The following is a 27459-nucleotide window of genomic DNA, read 5'->3' as shown; positions in this document are numbered from 1 at the left end:
AGCTGGAGGCAGCAGCAAGGGTTACCAAAATGGCCTTTCCCAGGACTAAGAGTTTAGATTAAGTATTCTAAATTGGCCTTAATCAAGGATAGAGGCGAAATAAGGATTACATTTTAGGGAGAAATAAACACATTTTTACATTAACATAATGAACGTTGAATAAATTATATATATATATATATATATATATATATATATATATATATATATATATATATATATATATATATATATATATATATATATATATATATATATATATTCTGCAAAGATCCTTGGGTAGATATTTATCTGGTAATGATTTTCTACTAAAATAATGATTTTTTTGTGGATAAGAACTGTCTTTAGGGATGAAAACATGATTGAGGGTACAATTACTTCACTACAAATCAGAATAATGAATTATCGAAATTATAAAAATTACATGTTCCGCCCTCTTCTGTATATCCGATGTAATTTCGCATGTTGCTGCATAAACAACTATTTGAACAAGGTTGAGACTACACATAGAACATCGAACTTACCTCGCATGAGAGAATCTTCAAACTCTGGATTGCGAAGTCATTTGAACGACTTCGGAGAAGATTTCAATCACTCGGTTGCAACCTTTTCGGACCCAAGGTTCATGACAGACTATTTAGGAGTTTTTGAATTGGAAACCTTATTGGAAAAAGACGAAACTGAATCAAATTGAGTACTGTTGTATGCTATATGTATTGTTATGAGTTAATATAAATTTAATTTTGGCCAAACATTCTTGCATTTCAGTAGGTTTGGGTCATCCAAAACCACAATTTTCATCATCATATGGTCAATTTTAATAACGACTGATTTTCTATAAGGGCAGTTATTGAAAAATGGAAAAACTGAACTTGTAACTTGCATTCAAGATATCTGATCAAAATATGACGTACGACAAAGTTGTTATAAAAGCATTGAAATATTTAGAAAAAAAACAATATTTTCAATGCACTGTTAGAAATATCACTCAAAAATTTGATTTCATGTAAAAAACTTTTGTATCTCAAAAGACTCACCCTTCGATATTTTTGAACCTATTTTTGTCAGAAAACTCTTTCAATTCAACAAATTTTAACATATGGTGGTGAGGTGTCGGACTCTCAAAAATGGAGATATGAAATTTCAATACTTTGAGAATTCGTAACAATTCCAGAAAAGTAACATGAAAAATAGAATCTATACGTGATTCTACATGAAAGACGATATATCGCGTTTTATCTTAGGACTAACCGTTCTCAAGATATGAAAATGAAAATAATATTTGTGAACTTTTTATACAGAGTCGGAACCGTAACCGACGTAACAGAGTCGGAACCGTAATGTACGAAATGTCCAACAGCAGTACGCATTATCTATTTTTTTTTTTCTGAAGCTTCTTCTGGCTCATTTTGTAGAAATCAGAAAAGTGATCATCAATGCCGTTTTTTGAAGGATTCGTACACGTATTAATAGAAACAAGGTTCCAATTCGTTTCATATCCCCTCTCAGACTTGGTCTACTTTTTGTTCCCCAATTTGAAGAAATGGCTAGAGGTATTGAGATTATATTTAAACGAAGAGGTGATTGCAGAAACTAATGGCTATTTTCAGACTTCTACATATATTATATTATACTTGGACATATATTCAAAGGATCAAGCAGTGGCGTCTCGTCCGGCTATTCAAACTGTTCATAGGACCAGTAGACAATCTCAGATAAAAAATTTAAAAAAAAACTATTTTTTTATTATTTCACATTTGCAGCAGGAGGAGGAATTATCGAAGATAATTTTCATATGATCCGGAATATCCTTATTTTCTTTTCTGTTTGGGTGAAACACCCTTTGGCATCTTTAAGCGCGACAGGGCAAGCGCTATGTATGAAGCGATCACTACTACTAATGCGCTGTCTTACATAAAAATGACATTCGAGGTTCAATGTTTTTTTGCTGAACGAAGCCGATATAAACGATAGAAAACACATACACACTATAGTTGAATGAACAGGTAGCTCACTTGGTCACGCGTCGCCTCTGGGATCAAGGGATCAACAAACCTGAAAGGTGACAAGCTTGAAAAATAAAAAAGGTCCCTCGACCCTCGTAAAATATTGTAAATAGTAATACAGGGTGGGCTCGATTATATACAGTCTCAGATTTCTTTTCACTGTAAATAATCGAGACGAAATCTTTTTTTTAATTCGTTTTAATCATATATTTTCAGTTTTTTGAATATGAAAGAATTCTTCATAATTCATCCCCTTAAAGTCAGAAAATACCTTTTTCACAAAGAAACATTAAATTTATCTAAAACTTCTCAGGAGATGATAGAAGATCCTGTTTGATGAAAAAAAAATCTTCTACGCACATGGTCGAGTTTCAACAATGACAGAGTTATTGAACTTCTTCGTTATTCCAGGATCTGTTTGCTTTAAGCTGGCTCTACTTCAAAAAGTACGCTACGTAGAAGGGTTATGTTGCTTCTATTTCAAAAATGAATAAATTCAGTACAGGGTATAGTTTCGGAACACATAAATTAATGGAATAAAATATCATTTAGATAGTGGTTTTGAAGGTGCTATTATTAATTTAACCCTAAAATTTATAATAACCATGATTGCTCCTATCAACTACAATTTGTTCTTTGACACTCAAATTTTTTCCGATGTATGGGAGTATTGTTGATAGTTGTATGGATTTTTCATATAGTTTTCTTTCAGAACTTAAAATCTCAGAAACTTAAATATACAGGGAAACTTCGATATAACGTACCCTCGTTATATCGTACCCTCGATATAACGTCACTCGATATAACGTACATTTTACCTCGATATAACGTACACATTTCCAAAGTGTAAAGGAAATTTTTTTTCAATATTTTTTTTCTGATAGAACAATGAATTATCTTTATTGTGATGCTAAAACAAGTTTTGTACCTTTAATCAATTCCGAAATACAGCTGGTTTTGTGATTCCGGATTCTAAATGAATCAAGCTTTAATCAACAGTACGAAGGGAAACATCATGAGAAAGGCCGGCTTCGTCTTCTGATTGAAGTTATTTATTATCTTTACTAAAACAGCAACACAATAATGTAATATAGACTACGTTTGTGAGTACTTTATTATGCTTCGATATAACGTACAATTCAATACAACGTACAATTTTGAAAGTGAAATGTACGTTATATCGAAGTTTACCTGTATATATAATTTTTGTGAAAAATGAAATCAATCAATTTTAAAAAAACAATTCAGAGTAATTTTTATATTTTTTTTTGTATTTTTTATGAAAGATTAATTTATTTCCTATATTTAATCCTATTGGTAGTTTTGTAGTTCTCAAACATTATTTTGGTCAGACAATAAAATATAGGAAATTGTTTAGGCTTTCCTTAAAATACTCATTTCAAACTCATTTAAAAAAAATCATTAAATAAAATTATTTCAAAATTGAAATTTGTTTTTTTGAGTGTAATTTTATTTATGTATTTTTACATGAAAATTTGAAAATGTTTCTACATTTAATTTTTGACCAAAACAATGTAGGTATTATATTTTTGGAGTAGGAAATTTTTGTAAAAAATTAAGAAAAAAAACTTTGTCCCTTCCCAAAAAGTAGTCTAATTTTTTTTTGTATGCGTTATATCGAGGTGAAATGTATAACGTACAAGTTTCGAAGTTTTCCTGTATGTATATAATCGAATCATATATGATCGGGTCATTCGGGTCTATTCTGTATATAATCGAGTCCGACCTGTGTCATTATTTAAAAGCATCGAACAGATAATCGAGCTTATGAACGATTGTATTATCAATTATCTGATTTTCGAGAGTATTTTATTTGGATGATTTCCGCCAGAATCCAACACCGTTCCCAACGAATCGCATAACCAAATAAGCACTCGGTCAGTGTCCAAAATTCGCCCGTTTATGTGTCTGTCGAACCATTTTGCCGCATGTGTTGATGGCGGTATTATGTGTGCGAATTTGGCGACGCAAGAGCGCGATACGCATTTAACACATCCCGACTGACGACAGCATCTGTCCCAGTCGACACACAGCCACCCATTCAACCACCACCATTACGACGACGGATCAGGTGTCATCGGCGGATGCATTCCATGGCGGGGGGTTTGTGCAAAAGGGATACGGGTAAATGTTTACTTTTGATGCGCCAATTTAATTGGGACAAATTTTGCAATCTTGCATGTTTTCGGGCTACATTTGTTTGGGCGGATTTTTCGTGCACACCGATAATAACTGGCAAATCGAAAAATGGGAAAAAAATTCCAAATGTCCACGGTAAAGATCGCCCTAGCTGATTAGGGTGATTGATCAAGAAAGTTCGTCGTTCGTCGTCGATACGGGACGCGCATCCCGGGCAACAAAGTTGCCCACCTATCGGCGAAGCCCCACCTTCGAGGCTCGCATGCTCGCTGGCTCCGCCCACCGTTCGGCGGTATGTTGCCGTGGTGCAGACAGCTCCCGTGTGAGCCGTGCTTTCAGTCACGTTCCTTACACCGGCGCATTCACCCTGCAGCACTCGTACGGTATTTGCCGGATCCTTATCAGCCAATCAAAGCGGCTCCCTTCCGCTCCCATTTTCGCCCTCTCAACCTTCTCAACCCTCAACAGCAACCACGAACCGAAAGCGCGTGCATGGTTTCTACGCCATATTCACCAGTGTTCTATGTGCAGTCGTGAGACCGAGCGAGAATGCACGCGAGAGAGGGAGGAAGGGAGAAAGAAGCACAGAACATAAGCATAAAAACACCTCGACCATACCGTACCAATCGACGGGACAAAGGAAAAGGAAATAAAAAACTAGAATCCTAAAACTACACGATTCCTAGGAAAGGAACACCCGCCCTCGGTCTGTGTGTGACCATTGCTGCTGCTGTTGCTGCCACAAGCTCGGGTTTCCTGGGAGAGGGAAAGAAAGGGCACGGAACAACGGTGGGCAGAGGTGACGGCCAAACAAAGCAGCAAACAAAAAAAAAAAAAAAATGAACACGTAATGCTGGAGAAAGAGAAATAGACGCATTTGCTGCTGCTATGAAACACGATCGCCTCGAGTCATATTGTTTTGCGAAAAAGAAAACGCCACCTTTTCGTGTTATTTTATTCTATTTTTTTATTACTGCTATCTACTTTGATACAATAAAATATTGTATTATGCTGTCTAATATTATTTGGGAAGATAAGTAACCGGTCGAGGGAAATTTTTCGTTTTATTAACTCGAAATAGAGCCATCGATTCCTACTCTTGGTTATGATTGACATTTGATACTTTTACCTATTATTTTTATAATATTAGTGTTATTCAAACTAAGCTGTTTGCAGCCTGACATCTACTGGATAGTTAATCGTTTGAATAAATAATTAATCATTATAGAGCAATTCCACACCAAATTAACTAGACGCTGTCATGACCCTCTCCGACTTCTTTTTCAAATGTTGTACATTCGTCGATGGCTACACAAAATTAAAATTTCCATTATCAATAAGCGACTATTTTTTGTAAGAGACTATTTTCAGATCGCTCGAAAGTTAGCAGTCTGATCAGATAGCTGATTTATATATTAAAATATGTTGTAAAATTAATTATTAAAAAAAAAACTCAAGAATTGAATTTCATAACAAAAACCAAAATCTTAACTACATAAGGGAAATGATATAGAAATGGAATCTATATGTGATTCTATATGAAAAACTCTATATAAAAATTTACCTAAGCCTCACCATTCACGAGATATAACAACATGCATATAATGAGAATACTGTTCGTAAAATAGTAGAAAATACATTACGTGAAGTAACATTGTTGTACATTACGACTAAGGTTCCAACCAGGGTTACCATATCTACAGAATAATCTGAACTTATACAGACTTTTTAGAACCAAAAATCTGTAGATACAGATTACAGTTTTTTTTGGTTTTCATAAAAATTTACAAATTTTTCAAAATAACAATCCAACATTAATTATGGCTTGCTCTCAATAATATTTGTCTCAACTCACCAATTTTATTCATATAGTATTTTGAATCAGTATGAGTGAGAGTCATTTTGGTGCGTGTAATTATATATATATATATATATATATATATATATATATATATATATATATATATATATATATATATATATATATATATATATATATATATATATATATATATATATATATATATATATATATATATATATATATATATATATATATATATATATATATATATATATATATATATATATATATATATATATATATATATATATATATATATATTGTGGAGGCGATCTGGCGTAGTGTTAACATCCATGCCTCTCACGCTGAAGGTCACGAGTTCAATTCTCACTCCCGACATTCTTCCAAAAATGGAAGTAAAAAGTGACGAACCAGCCAAATGAGTTGAAAATCACTATAATACAGATATATAAAAAAAAAAAAATATATATATATATATATATATATATATATATATATATATATATATATATATATGAAAAAGGGGTTTTTGGAGTCGGGGAAGGTTCTTATGACCTCCCCCTCTCTCTAAGGAGGGGCTGCCATACAAATGAAACACAAATTTCTGCAACAACTCGAGAACTAATAACAAGCTGGTAAGGGTACAACTCGAGGAAGGAATCGTCCGATCTGGAATGTCACATTTTATAATAATTCCTGTACCAAACATGTATACCATGTAAGGGTGAAACATGTTATTTGAAAGTGATTGAATAATCTTGAATGAGAATTGTAAGTTTTGGTAGAAGCACTAGGAAATTTATGGTAGAAGGAATTTGTAATGGGTCAAAACTAATCATTGAACAGTTCCGCGTTTGAATTCATGAACGTTCGTTTAGTTAAAAAACGAGAATGTTTGAATATATTGATAACAAAAAACCCATTTTGGGCGAGACGAAGTTTGTCGGGTCAGATTTCAGGTATTCTTGTTGTTTAGGTATTTCAGTTATTCAGGTATCAGCTTTTATAAAAGTATTCAGTAGTACCAATACCATTAATGCATTTATGGGGGTATCGTAGTGTGGAGGGAATGACTTTTGGACGTTTTTTGTGCTTTGAACAAATGAAACAAATGATATTTTTAATATCTGTTATTTTATTATTTGTTTATCAATCATTTAGGAATACAAAATTATCTCAGGAAATGAGATAATATGGCACTTTGGTATTGAGAAAGACTATCTATATATATATATATATATATATATATATATATATATATATATATATATATATATATATATATATATATATATATATATATATATATATGGCTCTATATCGAGTTAATAAAACGAAAAATTTATATATATATATATATATATATATATATATATATATATAAATTTTTCGTTTTATTAACTCGATATAGAGCCATCGAATCCTACTCTTGGTTATGATTGACATTTGATACTTTTACCTATTATTTTTATAATATTAGTGTTATTCAAACTAAGCTGTTTGCAGCCTGACATCTACTGGATAGTTTTATATATATATATATATATAAATGGAGTGATGTCTGTCTGTCTGTCTGATTCTTATAGACTCGGAAACTACTGAACCGATCGACATGAAAATTGGTATGTAGGGGTTTTTGGGGCCGGGGAAGGTTTTCGTTATATTTTGAGACCCCTCCCCCCTCTCTAAGGGGGGGCTGCCATACAAATGAAACACATATTTTTCTGCATTACTCGGAAATTAACCAAGCAAACGAAACCAAAGTTGGCATGTGAAAGTTTTAGGGTGCAATAAATGTTTCTATGATGGTTAGACAGTCCTTCCCCCACTCAAAGGGGGGGCTGCCATACAAATGAAACACATATTTTTCTGCATTACTCGGAAATTAACCAAGCAAACGAAACCAAAGTTGGCATGTGAAAGTTTTAGGGTGCAATAAATGTTTCTATGATGGTTAGACAGTCCTTCCCCCACTCAAAGGGGGGGCTGCCATACAAATGAAACACAAATTTCTGCATTACTCGAGAATTAATCAAGCAAATGAAACCAAATTTGGCATGTGGAGGTTTTAGGATGCAATAAATGTTTCTATGGTGTTAAGATACTCCTTCCCCCTCTCTTAGAGGGGGCTGCCGTACAAATGAAACACAAATTTTTGCATTACCCGAGAATTAATCAAGCAAATTAAACCAAATTAGGCATATGGAAACTTTAGGGTGCAATGAATGTTTCTATGGTGGTTAGATACCCCTCCCCCCTCTCTTAGGGGTGGCTGCCATACAAATAAAACACAAATTTCTACATTACTCGAGAATTAATCAAGTAAATGGGCGGGACGAAGTTTGCCGGGTTAGCTAGTTTAAAATAAACTTGTATACAGAATCAACACTTCTAAACAACGGATTCATTACGCGATGTTGCTCGGTTAATAGTTGGATTCGAAATGAAATGACATTGATAGGGATCAGATCGTTGACACTTCCTTGTTCCTACGCGTTTCATTTTATCGTCTGCGACCAGATATGCTGCTGTCTGTATTTTTGACATGCACCACACACTGCATTTCGATGGGAAAGGAGTGAATTGGATGGGACCATGGATAGGGATTGAAGTGGAAAGTTGTTTTATTGGACACTAGAGCCGCAAGTATCCAATAAAACAACTAGAGAAAATAGATTCTAAATTAGTATAAGGGTCGCTTTGGTATGAACCTCGGACAAGCCACAAAAAAAGCTTTACAACCAATGGAGGTCGTTTGAAAAAAAAAATTATTCGTTATTTTAGCACGTTTAATTATTAAAATTCATTCTAATTTTTTAATTTTTATTTTTATTGATTCAATACTGGATGAAAGCAATAATTTTGAGAAATTAGAAACAGATGACACAATAAAAATTTGGTCGAGGAGAATTGCGTCTGGTTTGGTTAATGTAATGTAATGTTAATATGACTAAAAAATCGTTAGTACAATCAATATTATACAATAAAACATATTTATTTTAACTTCCACTTAGCCAAATCTGAACCCATGTCTTTCGCGGGTGTCATTAGGTTTTGTAGAACGGCCTCGTCGATTTTGTTTGTAGCAGAACGCCAACATCGCACTTTTCACCGTTTTTATGTCTTCATGTTTCAAAAATGTCTTATATTCCAGGAACTATAAAAGATACACGACTTCGACGAAAGTTCATATTTTAATAAGATCTAAACCTTTTTCGAATACTCTATATTACTATCTTTACTTTCAATAAAATCATGATTAGTTGTATTTTTCTTAAAGAAAACATGAAAAAGTTTTTGTTAGATAATCTTTGTCCCTGAAAAAGTGCCCATCCTTCGATGTATGGACGACTTGTTGGAAATTCGAAGGGCTATTCAATATTTTTTTTTGGGAATTTCAAAAAATACGCGAGAAAAATGAGTTTTACTTTTTAAATATATTTTTTATCAGCGAATTTTTATTTTTGAAAAATTGGTATTTTTCTATGAAAATTTGAACAATTTCACGCTTTGACCAGAGTTTTGTAGGTATCATAGTTGTTGAGTTATATTTTTTGTAAAAAATCAAGAAAAAAAACTCCCAAGACGAGTTGGCATGAAACTCGTCACTTTTGGAATTCACATTCTCTGTGGTTTAGTAAGAATAAGATATACAATGTTATTTATTTATTGTAACGCATTACGTTACATATGAATGTCGAAAGAGATGATTCTCATTTTAACAGATCAAAAGGCTATATGAATAAAACAGGTGAGACGGAAAAAATATTATTAACATCAAGCCATAACTATTATTGAAACGATATTTTAAAACATTTGTAAATTCTATATGAAACCCAAAAAAACTGTAATTTGTATCTACAGATTCTTGATTTCAAAAAGTCTAACTGTAAAAATACAGATTATTATGTAGATATGGTAACCCTGTATGCAGTGGCGAAGCGTGACCGGGTGACACCCGGGGCGGATCACTAGGGTGTCACCCCTCCAAAATTGTCGAAACAAGAAACGTATCTATTATAAAATGAGATAGGACGAACAAGAGATCTCAAAATCTCAAAATTTTTGAATATCGAAATATGACTCAAATAAATCTCATCAGATAAATATCTTTGGGAGCTGAGAACGAAACTGATATTGAACAAGTGCTTCCCGTTAAGTTTGTTTTCGATTTCTTGTTGTAGGCTAAATGAATGCGCAGCAATAACAATTTTTGATTAATTACAACTCTGATAAGCCTCTCCACAATATGCCACAGAAACGTACACGGTTAGAAAGAGTTTCGAATTCACTGTAAAATTTGGAACTGATTAATGAAAGTCCGACTTCATGACGAACTGTAACACTTCAAATGCAATCTAATTAATGACATCATTAGAATAAATTCTAGCGTCTCTCAAATGATTACGGAGTCCTGGTATCTCTAGTAAAAGCTGTCTTTCCGAAACCTCGTAGTTGCCAGTTTGTCAAATCGACTTTTTCAGTTCACTGTCAGGTACTCATAACATGTGTCGAGCTTGAATTGCTTCAAAAATTTCGGTTTAGACGATTTTGACCGTTCTTGTAATTCTCGATGAAGATAACCAATACACTCCAACATTCCGTATTCCATCTTGATTCTTTTTAATTCTATGGCCATTTCTATGTCCCTTTCAACAGCGAGAAGCATTACCAGTGTGTTGAGACTGATCACAACGTTACTCAGAGATGGTCCTTTGGTTTGCAAATATTCTGCGCTAGAACTACTTCATGCGATACAACGCATCAGAAGTATTAAATAATAAATTCTGGTAGGAAGGACCGTGCACTTGATCCAGTATTTGAGTCGCACAATACTCCAGTAGCTGTGATCACTCCATAAATTGGTTTCACAGCAGTTTAATGAGCACTCTATCGAGTTTGCGACAATCTTTTAACAACACACCTGTGTGTCTCAGAAACATTTCTCAGGGATCAGTTGTAGCTGCGAAAAACGAGTAAACAGGTTAAACAGCTCTAATAATGTCACACACGGTAGATTCTTAGCAAAATCATGTTGTCCTCGTAAGCCTAAAGAGCTGTCTACGAACCCTATGGATACGGCTTTCTTGTTTTGCTTTCTCAAAAAAAAAACTGAACTCCTTGATTTGATCCTGACATGGTTGGTGCGGTCGATAGACTGCGAACGGCACTTCATGAAAACTAAACCCTGTCCTTCCAGTTTCTTGAAGACTTTCGTTATTCAAATATGTAACTTTACCCACCTAAAACGAAGAAACTAGGAGTGGGTTATACAGTCAAAGCTCTCTATAACGACAATCTTTATAGCAACAAATCTCTCTATAACGACATGTCGAAAGGAACCTTCAAAATCGCATAGAAATTCTTCTCTTTATTGCAACATTTCTCTATAAAAAACCTCTCCCTATAACGACACATTATCGCTTCTATTTACTAAAACATAACATTCTCTACTGCGACCATTTTCAATTTCACTCCACTCATAGTGTGAATGTGTCAACGTCTGCCCACGAACATAAATCTGTGTCGTACATTATAAGGTTTAATCAACTGCGAACATCAGCTCACGTTCTACTGATTTAAAATTTCGCATGCATTCAAAAACAGAAATTTAAACCATAAAAGATAGGGGAAGCTCATTGATACTAATTATTCGAAGAATTGTTGTACGAGAATCCCGTCCTAGAGCAAAAGAATAAATTTGCAATAAACTTATAAATGAAAGTATTGTCTTCGCAATTGTTATATGGATAAAGCTTTTAAATTCGCATTCAGGCAATAACTGGAAGTATCGTTTTTTTTTTACTTCGAAAACATTCACTGCCCAAAATGAGCTGGAAACACGAAATCTTTAACGCTTACAATAAATTGGACATAATTTAAAAGTTCGAAAAGGATACCAATAAGACAACATTATCTATTTAATGAATTTAATGTACCGCACAATGCGAATACATTCATCATCAAAAATATTAATTAGAGTCGTGAAAAGGGTAAGAATAATGGCTTCAATGATGTTCAATTAGTATATTTCGTCTGGCGACCACAAAAAAAAATCAATCATTTATTAAATCTTTTATTGAATAAGGGCCTGACGGAGCATTCAGTAATGATACTATAAGCCCACCCTCTTAAATTGATTAATTTTAATTGATTTTTTGATTAATTTGATTGTTTTGCGTGAGCTTGGGCGTTACTCTCCTTATAGCAACATCTAAGCTCTCTATAACACCAACTTTTATAGCGACAATTCTCTATAACGACGGTCTCTTGCGATGTCGTTATAGGGAGCGTTCATTGTATCTGTGTTATAACCGCAAGATTAACGTAGGACTACCGTTTGCTTAGTAATCATTTGTTTGAAGTTGCATCTGAATCAATTCTCAATAAATGGATGAATGGATATTTTGTTTTCCCTTGGAATTGTCTCGCGTTCTGTTCAAATATATACGAAATGATATTCTTTCGTTTGAGGTCTGTTATTCATGTTCGACACTCAAATCATCAAGATGAGCTTATTCAATCCTCTGTACATCCGAAATATCTATCATGTATCATGCATCAATATTAACGCACAAAACATTGTACTCCGAACGTATGAATTTACACCTCAATACAGAAATGAAAGATGTAGTATGACGAAAAAATGAACACAAAAAACCAAGAAAGGTTCTATAACACGGACTTTTTCATAGTGACTTATTTTGTTAGATAATACCAAAAAATAATAACCGTTTACCTTCGATCAAAGTCATGAGTTTTTCTCAATATAACGGGTGTTAAATAAAAAATGAGAATTTTTTCAATCACATATAATTTTTTTTTTCATCGATTTCAGTATTTTTTATTAATAACATAATGTATTTTCTTCAAAAAAATATGAGTGAATGTTCGAGTAAGGGCCGTGATCTGCTGTTCGACGCAACTTTGTCGCGATGCTCTCACAAGAACGTTGTACGGCACTTACGTCCATTTTTCGGATACAATTCCGGATTCTTGTAGTCAGTTGCTTCGTGTCCTTGGCCCTCCAATTGTTTTTATACACTAGGGCACTGAGTGAGCCAAAGAAATACTCTATTGGGCGGCACTGGGGCAAGTTTGTTGGGTTACGATCTTTCGGCACGAACAGTATCTTTTTCTCAACAAGATACGCCAGCGTCTTCTTGGCATAATGGGAAGACGCCTTGTCCGGCCAGAAGACGTACTTCCCATCCCCGTGATGCTCGTTCAGGAACGGCAGCAGGATTTTGTCGAGGCACTCTTCTCGATAGATTTGTTGGTTGATTGCCAGACCGCTCGGCTTAAACCAAGGCTTTGAAATGCCTCGGTCGGAAATGGCGATGTCCAACATAACCTTTTTTTTCAAACTTGTGTTTGAACTTGTATTTCACTTCAGGCAGTGTGGATGACTTCTCACTGGAGTAGTAATTATCATTTCCTGGAATATGCGTTTTGGACAGCGGAAAACAGCTATCGTCGTCCAGAACGAAAGACGTCCCGCGGTATTTTTTGGTCATCCACCGACACTGTGATTTAACCGTCTCAATCTGCACCTCCGTGTACTCCGGCGACCTCGTCTTCTTCCTGTAGACGATTCCTTCCATCTTGAGGGTCCGATGGATCAATACGTGGGAGCAGCCATATTTCCGACCGGCGTCACGCAGGCTGGTTGCGTCCTTGTTGTCAAACAGCTTCTTTAACGATGTCTTCCTCTGCGTCGTCATCATCGTCACCGGACGACCTTCCGCTCTACGTTCAGGGAACCCAGGATACGATATACCGTACTGACAGGTACATTTTCTTCCTTTAAAATGTGCCACCGTCAACTTTTTTCCTTGCTGGAAATGCGTTTCGTAGAACCGTACAACGTTCTTGTGAGAGCATCGCGACAAAGTTGCGTCGAACAGCAGATCACGGCCCTTACTCAAACATTCACTGACATTTTTTTGAAGAAAATACATTATGTTATTAATAAAAAATACTGAAATCGATGAAAAAATTATAATTTTTTTTATATGTGATTGAAAACATTCTCATTTTTTATTTAACACCCGTTAATATATTTGTCATGGTCATGGGTGTCATCCCTCTAAGGGTGACACCCGTGGCGGACCGTCCCCTCCGCCCTCCTACACTACGCCACTGCCTGTATGTGACTATTTTCTAGTCAAATTTTTATATAATAAATATTTTTGGGAGCATCAACGGAGCATCAACCTGATTGCTTCTCAAACCAGATTTCAGCCTGTTTTCCGCATCGAACGTGCAATTGTTAATTGTAATACAAAGAAGTGATATAGAAAATATTACAAATAAAAAAAAGTTGATACAAAAAACCTCCAAAGAATTCAAACGCATATAACCATGACCTGACACCGCTGTGGCAGCTATTGTTGCTGCGACTTCTGTTGTCTCGGAAACGTCAGACGAAAGTGCGACTTCGGGTGTTAGGAGAAGACGTCCACAATTCTGAGGGTGGTACGAGGTCAAGTATCACACAATCACGATTATGCGATTGAAAACCGACTCACAGCCACCCCGATGGCAGCCAACACGCGCGCCTTCCTTTTCCGTGTGCAGTTTTGTGCGGTGTGAAACGCATGTATTTGTGCGAAACAGATAAACACTCAGACCGGAATGCAGAAGGTTGAGCGGCAGCAACAAAACCAACAACAAAAAAAACCACAATGAAACGCATTCGTCTAAGAAAATATAAATCACCAGCGAATAATAACAACAAAGCACGTCTTCAAACACACTCGGGGGCGGATCCAAGCGGCCAGCGTGCATCCGCTGGCACCGCGGCGGTGACTTGGGACTGGGCTGCGGTCAGTAGCCCAAATGAACGGAATAGCTGTCCAGAAGAAGGAAGCCAGCCATCCTCTCGGTCCTAAACAATAAGTCAAGTTGGCGAAACAAAATCAGTGCATCGCGGTTGTGTTCCTCTGGCGAGAGAAACAAAAAAAACATGAATGCAACAAAACAACAACCGTCGCATTGCAATCTGCCAACGCCACTCACCCAGAAGACGCACACAGGGACACACACACACACACACGTACAGGTGGAGAGCACAAAAAAGCTCATTAAAAATTATTGATGCGTTAAAAAATGCTGTATAAATATTTCGTGGCCAACAGAGAAAAAAAATAATGAAGAAGGAAAAAATTGCAGTGACGGGTGACGTGAGCATGCCGAAATAAAAAAAAAACAACAGCATTCAGAATCAGCACAGGTAAAACTGCAAGGAAAGAAAGGAGGAAGCTCAACAGCGGGGGCCCATACAGGAATTAATTGCACGCATCTAATTAGTTGAAGCGCTTTTCGTCAGTCAGCGAATTGGCCCAAACGTAATACGAGCTGCGTGTGAAGTAAATGTACACAAACGCACTGTTTGTGTTTACGTTTCGTGCGTGGATGGATTCGAGTGGGCTCGAGTGGGCCATAAGCCAAGGTATGCGCCGCAATCAGCGATTTACGTCGATACGGTCAGAACCAAACGCGACGCATAGAGCGAACGGAAATTGGCCTTTTGTGCGGTTTTGTTTCGAGAGTAGGCAAATCGATAATAATGGCACAGTTGTAACAGCTTTGTTATGGTTGTATCAGCGCGCGTTTGTGGTGCTTTGCTCCTCCGTTGAACGTGTTGAGCCTCAACGGGTATCATATTGCAGCATCGGATTTTTATGGTATGATTGACTTCGGCTGATTAGTCATAGAACCATGGTTTCCGCGATGTTCACTGTCCATAGTGCGAAGCTTCTAGAATCAGGTCACAATGCACAATGCACTCATGAACAACTTAATATCTCAGGAGTTTTTGAAACGGAAGGCTGTTGAATAAATGCTTATAATAATGAACAGAACATTTACAACTGATATTGAACATTGAAATGAATGTCAGCATTCCAAAACCGAAGAAAGTCATGTACTGTTGTCACCGACTCCGGAGTATTGATATGTACTACACGATTACGTAGGTAATCAACTGTAGAATGACAACATACCGACAATGTTTTGTTGACAACCATCAACCTTTGTTGTTCTATACAAGTGCCATTAGTTATTATCGGTCAAAATCTCATAAAAATATCGAAATAAAATTTCACTCCTCCCCTTACGTAACGCAAATACAGTCACGCAACCTCGCCCTCCAATAAACCCCCTCCCCATTCAAGCCCTTCTCACGTTACGTGAATTTTTTCAGTGTTGCGCGGTATCAAAAAAATTGTTTTTTATATTTCCAAAGAGTGGTTATGTAAGGGAGTAAAAAGTGCCCCCAAACCAAATCACTAGCTGTATGGCAAATATTGTAAAAGATATTAAATAAGAAACTTTGGCGGTTTATTTGAACCCCTATGTGGTTTGACGTAGGATCTATAGTGAAGAACGTACTTTTTCGTTTATTTCACGCCATCCTGAATAGATCCGAGATAAAAATTTGAAAAATATACTGAATGTGCATCTTACCACGGTGTATCAAGAAAAATTATCAAAAAAATATTTCATCAAAAATTTTTGTACTAAAAAAACCATTTAAATTTTGAATTTTTTTTTGGGATTTAGAGATTCAGTACTACTCTAATTCATATTTAAATGTGCTCTTACGGCTTTTCTAGATTGATAAATATCTTTAAGCTGTTTTTTTCAAATATCTAATAATAAAAATAAAATAAAAAAAAATAATACACAGTACAAAAAAATGTTACAGATTTTCTGGCATTTCGAGATTTTGAAAAAAAAATAACTTTGAGACTTTGAGTTTTTTTTTATTTTAATCTTTCAATTGAAAACCACGAATACAATAAAATAATCGATTTCAAAAAAATAAAAATAATAATGCGGACGATGAAGAAAATTATTTTGGTGTCACACAATGCTCTTAAAAATTCAGGAAAAATTACGCCACATGTAGAAAAAAGACACATACGAACGCAATTTGAGCAGGAGTGGGTCTCAAAGTTATTTTTTTTTTTTTTCAAAATTTCGAAATGCCAGAAAATCTATAAAAATTTTTTGTACTGTGTATTTTTTTAATTTTATTTTTATTATTAGATATTTGAAAAAAAAAAACAGTTTGAAGATATTTATCAATCTAGAAAAACCGTAAGAGCACATTTAAATATGAATTAGAGTAGTACTGAATCTCTAAATCCAAAAAAAAAAATTTCAGAATTTAAATATTTTTTCTAGTACTAAAATTTTTGATGAATTTTTTTTTTGATAATTTTTCTTGATACAGCGTGGTAAGATGTACATTCAATATTTTTTCAAATTTTTATCTCGGATCTATTGAGGATGGCGTGAAATAAACGAAAAAGTACGTTTTTCACTATAGATCCTACGTCAAACCACATAGGGGTTCAAATAAACCACCAAAATTTCTTATTTAATATCCTTTACAATATTTGCTATACAGCTAGTGATTTGGTTTGGGGGCACTTTTTACTCCCTTACCCGGCCAGACCCTTTTTTTCAAATTTAGTATTGTTGCATTGTTTTGCAGACAGTCTTATCAAAATACTACTTATAATCAACTATATGTGGAATCAGGGTGGACATTCGTTTAGCCGCATCCTAAAATTTCAATAAAAGAAAATTTTTGCGGCAAATTTCGAGTCCAATCGGTAGCTAATATTTAGTATGTCCACTTCCATTTCGGATCACTTTGAAAACTCAATTTGGCATTGAGTCAGACAGCTTTTAAAGTGCTGCCATGTTGATTATAGCCCAACATTCCTGAATTACTGCCTTGAGACCGGAAATGTTGTCAAATTGTCATCCGTTTGCATAGACCATCTCGGCCAGAATTCTCCATAGGTTCTCTATGGGATTGCAATCGACTGCCAGCAGGTCACTCGAGAAGCGGAATGTCCTTCTCGGCAAACCATGCCTTTGATTGCTTGGAAACTTGGATCTATGTATAATCCTGTTGAAAAAACGACATCCTCGGTAGCGTTATTTTAAATATGGCCAATCAAAACGTCCACCAGTAATTGAAGATACTTTTCGGAGTTCATTCGGGTGAAAATGAAACAAATGAGAAGCTTGCTGTGATAGGAAACGGCTCCCCACACCGTCAAACTTCCGCCCCCAAAGTTTCGCTTCGATCTCACGGCATCTGCCGTCGACTTCAATTGTACCAATAGCAACTGTAACAGTCCGGACCATCCAAATTGAACTTTTTCGCCGGAAAATACAACATTTCTCCATTCTAGCTTCCATTCCATGTATTGTCGGGCGAAAATGAGATGGTTCTGCTTATGGGTGGCGGTCAGTTTCGGCTTCCCTTGAGGTTTTTCCACATGATGTTTGGTGACTCATTCAAGATGCGCGCAATATGTCTCTTCGTTACTGGAACAACCGATTCTGCCTTAATGTATGAGCAGGACATCGTTTCCTGGTTGCTTCGTGTCTTATTCTACCTTTAAGACGCAAAGTAACTTTGGTGTTCCCAATTGTTGGTCGTTATATCCCATATTTCTGGCACTATTTAAAAAAATTCCGTACCACTTTCTCAGATAGACCAATTTTTGTTACGATCGAGCGATTAGAAAACTTTTGTTCACTGAATATATTTATTATTTTTCGCCCCTCTTCCGTCAATAGAATACCTTTCGTCATTCCTTAAAATTCTACGTAAATCACTAATCTGACCAACTTCTTACGTTGCCCATCTAATATTCATCTTGTATATTGAACATTCCCAAGTATTTTTTTCAAAAAAACACAGATAAAGGCTTGGTAATTATGCGAAAACTCGATTTTTATGCCCTGCGGCTAAACGTATATCTCGGGAAAAAACGACGTTTGAATGTTTATATCCACCGATGCCGCCTTGTGTGTGTGTGTGTGATTGTGACGCGCGTCCTTTCAATAAAAGTGACTTAAATATACTATCACTACAGCAAATAAGTATCCCGATAAAAAGAACATTCCTAGTTGTTTTGTAAGTGTTTCAAGTTTTTTTTTCAAGTACGACTAAACGAATGTCTATCACTGTATTAGGGTGGCAATGGATGTATGGGAAAAATTTCATCATCGAATTTCAAAGACCGACCATGTACATTTTGTTTATTAGCCAAAAAAAATTATCTGTGCAAAGTTTCAGCTCGATCGGACATGATTTAGGGGTGCCTCAAAGCGCTCAAAGATTTGATTTTTTGATCCTCGAAAATCGTCCAAGGGAGGAGTAAGGAAAATTCGGAAAATCGAATTTTTTTTTCGATACCAAATGCCTAAAAAATGCATGAAACGTCTAGATCTGGTGCCATCTAAAAACAATTTTTGGCCGAAAATCGGAGTTAGCTTGAGAGGCAATGAAGGTATGGAAGTTTTTTTTCAAGTGCGGCTAAACGAGTGTCTATCACTGTATTAGGGTGGCAATGGTTTTTTTGGAAAAAAATTCATCATCGAATTTAAAGAAACGACCATGTACATTTTGTTTATTGGTCCAAAAAAATGACCTGTGCAAAATTTCAGCTCAATCGGACATTTAGGAGTACCTCAAAGCACTCAAAGTTTTGAATTTTTAGCCAAGTCTCAAAAAGTCGATTTTTGCTCAAAAATTTTTTTTCGTGATAACACCAGATCTCGAAGTTTTATGCCTTTTTATAGCCGATATAGTGGTTCTCAGATTTTCGCGAAAAGTTGCAGTTTTGTTCGTTATCGCAAAACATTAGACCCGTATTTTTTTTATTTTTTCAGTAGGGTGATCATTTCCATTTTATGGTTGTCCGAAAAATCATCTTTTTCTTCTTTTTCCAAAAATGACTTTTTTTTTAAAATCATCAAACAATCATTATTACGTTTGAATTACTGGACCGATTCAGATGATCGATATATCAAATTAAAGCCAATTAGCTAGCCTTTTTTGAAAAAATGACACATTGGCCAATTGATTGAATTCTAGTCGCATACATCCAGTCTAGTCGCATAGAAATATTGAACGAAGACTGAAAACATGTGACACTTTGAAAAATCATAACTAAAAACCGAAAAATAACACATCTCTGATTTTTGGATATGTTATGTAAAAAAACCTCAGCTTTCAAGAAAAAATTTAAAAAAAATATAGCATCCTTGGTCCCGAAACCATCTAAACTATAAAAAAACTAATACAATAAATAATTACAAAATCAATATCCATTTTTTTCGCAAGACTAATATTTTTCAAAAAAGACTATCTAATTGGCTTCAATTTTATGTGTCGATCATCTGAATCGGTCCAGCAGATAAAAAGTTATGAATTTTTGTGTTGGACAAAAAGGAAAAAAAATGATTTTTCGAACCATCGGTTAACTTCGAAAAATCGTAAATCAAAAACAAGAAAAACGCCTCTCTGGTTTCGACATATGTTATGTGAAAAATCCTCAGCTTTCCAAGAAAAACAATATAAAAAAAGATAGCGCCTTTGATCACGAGACTATGAAAACAATAAAAAACGAATACAATCTATAATAACGAGAGCAGGATTCTAATTTTCTGCAGGTATAGTATTTTTTCAAAAAAGACCATTGATTGGTGATTGGCTTTAATTTGATATATCGATAATCTGAATCGGTCTAGTAGTTCAAAAGTTATGAATTTTTGAAAAAAGTAATTTTTGGAAAAAAGAGGAAAATATTTGATTTTTCGGACAACCCTATAATGGAAATGGTCACCCTACTGAAAAAAATAAAAAATACGGGTCTCTTTTGCGATAAAGAACAAAACTACCACTTTTACGAAAATCTGAGAACCACTATGTTGGTTTGGCATGGAGTGGCTGTATATATATTTTAAAAATTTCATCAGTATGAGTATCAAATGAAAGGGCTTGACTAGTAGAACAAAGTTATTTATAAAAAAAACTCTAATCCAAAATGACTACCACTACAAAACGGTGGAGCGGTGATTTTTTTTCCAATACCCCATAAATATGGGTATCAAATTAAGGGGGTGTTCTAGTGTAGAGACACGAATTTCGGACGTTTTTTCGAGCTCCGCAAAAATAAAACAAGAGATAACAAACTATAAAATAACACAATAATATTTTCACTATCCATTATATCATTATTTGTTCATTTATCTCTTAACAATAAAACAAAAATTGAACAGAGAAAAAATATTCATAACTAGAATAGTTAAGAGCTGATGAAGTGAGAGGGTTCAAAAAAAAGTTGTGCCATGACGTACACATTCTACATTCCAGCCCTTCTGGTTATCTGAAAAGTCGAACAGATTCTGAATTGGTAAAGATGCCGCTATCGCATGAACCTCGGACAAGTCAAAACCATCTATTTTGACGAAATAGCGGCCGTTTGAACAACAAAATGCGGTTCAAAACGCTTTTTCTTAGGTTTCCCGATGTTTCAAAAAATAGTAAAATTTAAAAAAATGATTTTCAGAGGTTCATGCGATAGAGAGATGTCTGCAGATTGTATTTATATAAATTCGACACGGATCGGTTCAGTAGAACTTGAGATATCGTGTACGCCAGTTTGAAAAAACTAGTTTCGAGAAAAACACGTTGGAAGTTCATTGTTATGTTATGGTATATTCTCGAATGCCTAAACTACAGAAATATGAAGGGAAAAAAATATTTTTTCAAATTTCTAGACTAGAATACTGCCTTAAAGTGCCATTAGAATGTAGTAGATCATGAAAAATACAAATCCAAGATGGTCGCAGTCCCCAAATAACTAATTGAGGGGCTCAGAAGGAAAGGCGTATAAGTGACTTGATTGATTTCTCTTCATCAACTTTTTCTTTAGTTAATAACTCAACTGCAAAAACGTTTCAATTTGAGTTTGCTATAGAATCCGATAGATGAGGTTCCGACCTATCTTCCACATTATCAAATACAGCTGGGAATGTTTTTGCAGCTAAGTTATGACCAAGAGAGAAAATCGAACATGTCATTTACACCTCTTTCATTCTGAGTCCCTCATATGATTCGATTCCATGTCAAACCGATATAGTCGTTCTCAGATTTTCGTGGGAAGTGGAAATTTTGTTCTTTGTCGCAATCCATTAGACCCGTATTTTTTATAATTTTTTTCATTAGAGTGCCCATTTCCCTTTTAGGGTGGTCCGATTTTTTTTCAAAAATTCATAACTTTTGAACTACTGAGCCGATTTAAATGATCGATATATCCAATTAAAGCCAATTGACTGAAATTGTTTGAAAAAATACCAGAGTTGCACAAAATGTTAATTTTGGTTTCGTTATTAATGATTGTATTTGTTTTATATAGTTTCCATGGTCTCGGGACCAAAGGCGCTATATTATTTTATATTTTTTTGGAAAGCTGAGAATTTTTTACATAACATATCTCGAAACCAGAGAGGCGTTTTTTTTTTGTTTTTAGGTTATGATTTTTCAAAGTTTACCGTCATTACTTCGTAATTATTCATTGTATTTATTATTTATAGTTTTCATAGTCCCGGGACCAAAGGCACTATATTTTTTTATTTTTAATTTTTTTGGAAAGCTGAGATTTTTTTACACAACATATCTCGAAACCAGATAGGCGTTTTTTTTTCGTTTTCAAGTTATGATTTTTCAAAGTTTACCGTCATTATTTCGTAATTATTCATTGTATTTATTATTTATAGCTTACATGGTTTCGGGACGAAGGGCGTTATATATTTTTTTATTTTTTTCTCGAAAGCTGAGTTTTTTCATATAACATATCCAAAAACCAAAGAGGCGTTTTTTTAGTTTTTGAGTTATGATTTTTCAAAGTTAAAATGTTTTGTTGCGCAGGTAGCTTTATGGGTAGAAAATAGGAATAGGTATAGTTATCGGTAGCAAGTATGAGTCATACCGTATGAGCGCCAACCTCTCTCAGTTTCTATTCTGTTTTCGCATTTTCGCATGACATTGTCATGACAAATGGTTTGCTTGATCGGTAGAGATTAAGGGCAATGAAAAACATGTATCAGGTAAAGGCAAGAAATGTAGAGAAAGTTATATTATCGTAAAACGATTCTCGTTCTCGGAAGAAGAACATTCTGTGAAACTGTAAAAGTAGCTTTAAGCATGCTTTACACCTAGAATAAAAAATATGAAAAATATAACAGATGAATTTTAATTCCTACCCACTAGTCATCTGTACATTTCTTGCCTTTACTTGTTACTTGTTTTTCATTGTTCTTAATATCTACCGATAACTATACCTATTCCTCTTTTCTACCCATTAAGCTACCTACACAAAAAAAAACATTTTAACTTTGAAAAATCATAACTCAAAAACTGAAAAAAACGCCTCTCTGAGTTTTGGATATGTTATGTAAAAATTAAATATAAAAAAATTATAGGAGGTTGTGTTCAAGACACGACCGCATTATTGACGTAGAACTACGCTGTAGTTTAATTCAAATCGCTTGTTTACCACTGCGGATATTATCTTAAAATGCTACGAAAATTTTGAAATAATTTTTCTACCAGTTTACTCGCCCTCAAATGTTTTGTTTAGTGGTAGAACATTTGACGATAATTGTTTGATGACGCATTCTTGTGCTCGCAGAACAATACATGCTTGAGATAAGCGCAGCTGTCATCTTTAGTGGAAAAAGTTTTGCTACTGGCAAGCGAAACCAAATCACATCACAAAAATTTCAGAACGACATTTACTTTCTTGGTGATTAAATAAACGAAATAAACTCTCTCTGTTAATCTCAACAACCTCGAAAAGAGTAGCACTGCTTCATCATAGCGTCTGTTCAATGCATTGATGACAGAAAACAAACAATGTTAACTGCTTGGAAAAAGGCTGAATATTTGCCTCAGCAGAGATTCATTACCAATACCCTAGCGTAAATTCTTCCCTCCCGCTATCTCCCCTCCTTGTTTATATTTATCATTACGACTGCATAATTTGCAACACCAAACAATCGTCATTCATAGCATAAAAAAATTAGGCGATTGTGATATCGTTACAGGGCCAATGCACTCGGGAGCAGATACAAATGGGGTCTCAGCGTAGCGAAGATGTACCTATTGTTTTACGTAAGGGTTATGAAGCATGTACGTACGCATACAAATATCCATGTATTGATGGCTTGAAGCAACTAAATATAAACACACTTATCTCCTTTTGCGCTCTTCTCAACAGAAGCCCTTTCTGTTAATTTTGCCAATCTAGATTAGTTTAGCTGTCATCCTTTGTGGAGAGAGTTTTCCTACCGTCATGCGAAACCAAATCGCTGACAAAATTCCAGAATATTTGTTTTCTTGGTGAGCTGACGATAGCCTAGCTTGATGATTTCCCACACAATTGTGTAGCTCAGAACCTTAAGGGGGTATTCTAGTCTAGAAATCTGAAAAAATCGAAATTTTTTTTTTACCATATTTCTGTAGTTTAGGCATTCAAGAATATACTCTAGAAAGGACTTATCGAAAATCCTATTATTTACCTAGTTAGAGCCATCTTAGTAATGTGGTATCTAACCTGTTACGGCCATCACAATGAACTTCAAACGCGTTTCTCTCGGAACTAGTTTTTTTCTAACTGGCGTACACGATATCTCAAGTTCTACTGAACCGATTTATGTCAAATTTATATGAAAATAATCTGCATACATCTCTCTATCGCATGAACCAATAAAAAATTATAACTTTTTAATTTTACTATTTTTAAAAAATCGGTAAACGCAAAAAAAAACGTTTTAAACAGCATTTTTGTTTTCAAACGGCCGCCATTTTGTTAAAACCCATGTTTTTGACTTGTCCGAGGTTCATGCCATAGCGACATCTTTACTGATTCAGAATCTGTTCGATTTTTTTGTTTCAGATAACCAGAAGGACTGGAATCGTGTACGCCATGGCACAACTTTTTTTTGAACACCCTCACTTCACCAGCATGTAACTATTCTAATTATGAATATTTTTTTTCCGTCCTATTTTTGTTTTATTGTTGAAAGATAGATAAACGAATAATGATATAATGGATACTAAAAATATTCTTTGTTTTATTTTTACGGAGTTCGAAAAAACGTCCGAAATTCGTGTCTCTACACTAGAATACCCCCTTAATGAAATGGCGTCAGTTTGATGCAATGATTGCAAAGCCAAAGACATCAATGAGTGAGTCATTTGGTTGCGTACGGTAAACTTTGGAAAATCATAACATAAAAACAAAGAAAAAGCGCCTCCCTGGTTTCGAGATATGTTATGTAAAAAAATTCTCAGCTTTCCAAAATAAAAAATATAAAATAATATAGCGCCTTTGGTCCCGAGACCATGAGAACTATAAAAAACAAATACAATCATTAATAACGAAACCAAAATTAACATTTTGTGCCACTCTGGTATTTTTTTTTTTTCAAAAAAGGTCAGCTAATTGGCTTTAATTTGATATATCGATCATTTAAATCGGCTCAGTAGTTCAAAAGTTATGAATTTTTGAAAAAAGTCATTTTTGGAAAAAGTGGAAAAATTTGATTTTGTGGACCACCCTAAAATGGAAATGGTCACCCTAACAAAAAATAAAAAAAATACGGGTCTAATGGTTTGCGACAAAGAACAAAATTTCCACTTCCCACGAAATTCTGAGAACCACTATATCGGTTTGAGATGGAATGGCTGTATATACAATTTTAGATTATATACATTTTTTTGTGTCATTTAAGCCCTCAAATTTGGAACTTTGACAAACTGTATCCTGTAGTAAATTTTCTCATCTTTCAAATACAAGAAACAGAATTGTGCTCCGTAGCGTAATTTTCGAATTAGAAAAGGCATCTCTTTTTCCTGCTGAAGAAGATTTTTTTCTGTCATCGCTAGTTTGGGTGCATTGGAACTCTCGCCGTCTCAACGCAAGTATTACTTGCGTCGTTTTTATTAGTAGTACAGGGAAACTTCGATATAACGTACCCTCGTTATAACGTACCCTCGATATAACGTACATTTTACATTTTTATTTTTTTAGGAAAATTTTTTTCAATATTTTTTTTCTGATAGAACAATGAATTATCTGTGTTGTGATGCTAAAACAAGTTTTGTACCTTCAATCAATTCCGAAATACATCTGGTTTTGTGATTCTGGATTCTAAATGCATCAAGCTTTAATCAACAGTACGAAGGTATACATCATGATAAAGGCTGGCTTCGTCTTCTGATTGAAGCTATTCATTAACTTTAATAAAACGGCAACACACTAATGTATTATAGACTACGTTTGTGAGTACTTTATTATGCTTAATTTTGAAAGTGAAATGTACGTTATATCGAAGTTTACCTGTACTTAGTTGAGATTTTTTTTGCCAAACAACACGCCATGAATATATTCTGAATCGCAAGTTTTAGACGCATGACTTCAGTGCAAGTCGGAAGAAAATTTCTTTGACGAAAAATCCCCAGCCAAAACGGGAATTGACGAATGTGACGTTAACCACACGGCTTCCCCAAAATCAGGACAACTTCAGTATCCGTTGACCACCTCAAAGTTCATGAATTTATCTGACCACAGAACATCTGCAAGGTAAAAGTTCCTAACACCAATATCAAGAAACGAACCTATAAGAGCAATTTTAATCGAGCGATCTCTACGTTGCGTTCATTATTAAACCATGGAATTCCACTGAAAATGAAAATCAACGCTTCGGATAGAACACGACAATTTTCCATACGTCAATTATGTTGAAAGTGTGGACTGTCGCATCGTATTTCTTTGATGAAACCTCGACTGTGTGTAGCGTGCCTAAAGGTCGCAGACTACTTGTTGCATCTATGGAGTCCTAGCTTTAATTTTGCCCAAAGGCCACAGTTATACACGTGCTTCCAATTTCAAGACCTCCTCTCCAGCGACGACATCGGTTCAATGACAATGTTAAGAGTATCTTGGTTTGAAAACTAAAACAATCCTAAACGGGTTTTCGCAACTCCATGCATCAAAGATTGCTTCTCTGCCGGCTCAAGGTTCCCAGTTTAGGCAGACACAAAAATGACTGCCACTCAGATATTTGTATTCTCTTGGTTTGGGTCGCGGAGTAAAGTCACTCACCGTCACCACCATCAAATTTGAGGGGTGACAAAGAGCAGCAAACAGGAGCAAAAAAAAAACCGCGCGAATATTCGCACGCGTTGCGTCTACGCATCTCTTACGCACAGTCCACGCTGTGCGTGGTGGTGATTGTTTACGCTCACAGATTCCCCGAATTTTGTTTTCTGAATGAAACCAACACACAGACCCTCGCCCAGAGACGAGCCTCGAAAATATGCGTGCGGAATTGATTACCAACGGCCTTGGCACAGTTTTTTGGGGGACGTTGGGATAGACGCGGTTTGAGTTGCGTAACCGGACTGTGGTGTTTTTTTTCTGCGTTAAGTGCGTGCGAATTGGTTCACTGGAGTAAGAGGATGGAAAAAAATTGGGACGATTACAGTAGAGCCGTCAGCGATTGTGGGATGAAGTTGATGATGTGTAGTTTGTAGTACCGAGGGTTATGAAGGTCATTTTTATAAATTTTTTGAAGCAACTA

At 35.1% G+C, this 27459-nt stretch overlaps 1 protein-coding gene across 19 annotated transcripts in view; it reads left to right on the top strand.

Annotated features, from left to right (window-relative positions):
- The window catches only part of LOC129770692 (protein tramtrack, beta isoform), a 618642-nt gene that overhangs the window by 131969 nt on the left and 459214 nt on the right, over positions 1-27459 (top strand). Inside the window, exon 1 of one of the 19 annotated variants that reach the window (XM_055773764.1) lies at positions 24822-24841. The exons of the other annotated variants lie outside the window; for them this stretch is intronic. The gene's annotated coding sequence lies outside the window, so the exon portion shown is untranslated. Of the gene's footprint in view, positions 1-24821; positions 24842-27459 lie in introns of those variants that run through there. 19 annotated transcript variants of the gene reach the window in all.

The sequence above is a fragment of the Toxorhynchites rutilus genome, chromosome 1 (genome assembly GCF_029784135.1).
Source record: "Toxorhynchites rutilus septentrionalis strain SRP chromosome 1, ASM2978413v1, whole genome shotgun sequence".
NCBI lineage: Eukaryota > Metazoa > Arthropoda > Insecta > Diptera > Culicidae > Toxorhynchites > Toxorhynchites rutilus.
The sequence above is the reverse complement of the archived record's forward strand: the minus strand, read 5'-3'. Positions and strand labels throughout refer to the sequence as shown.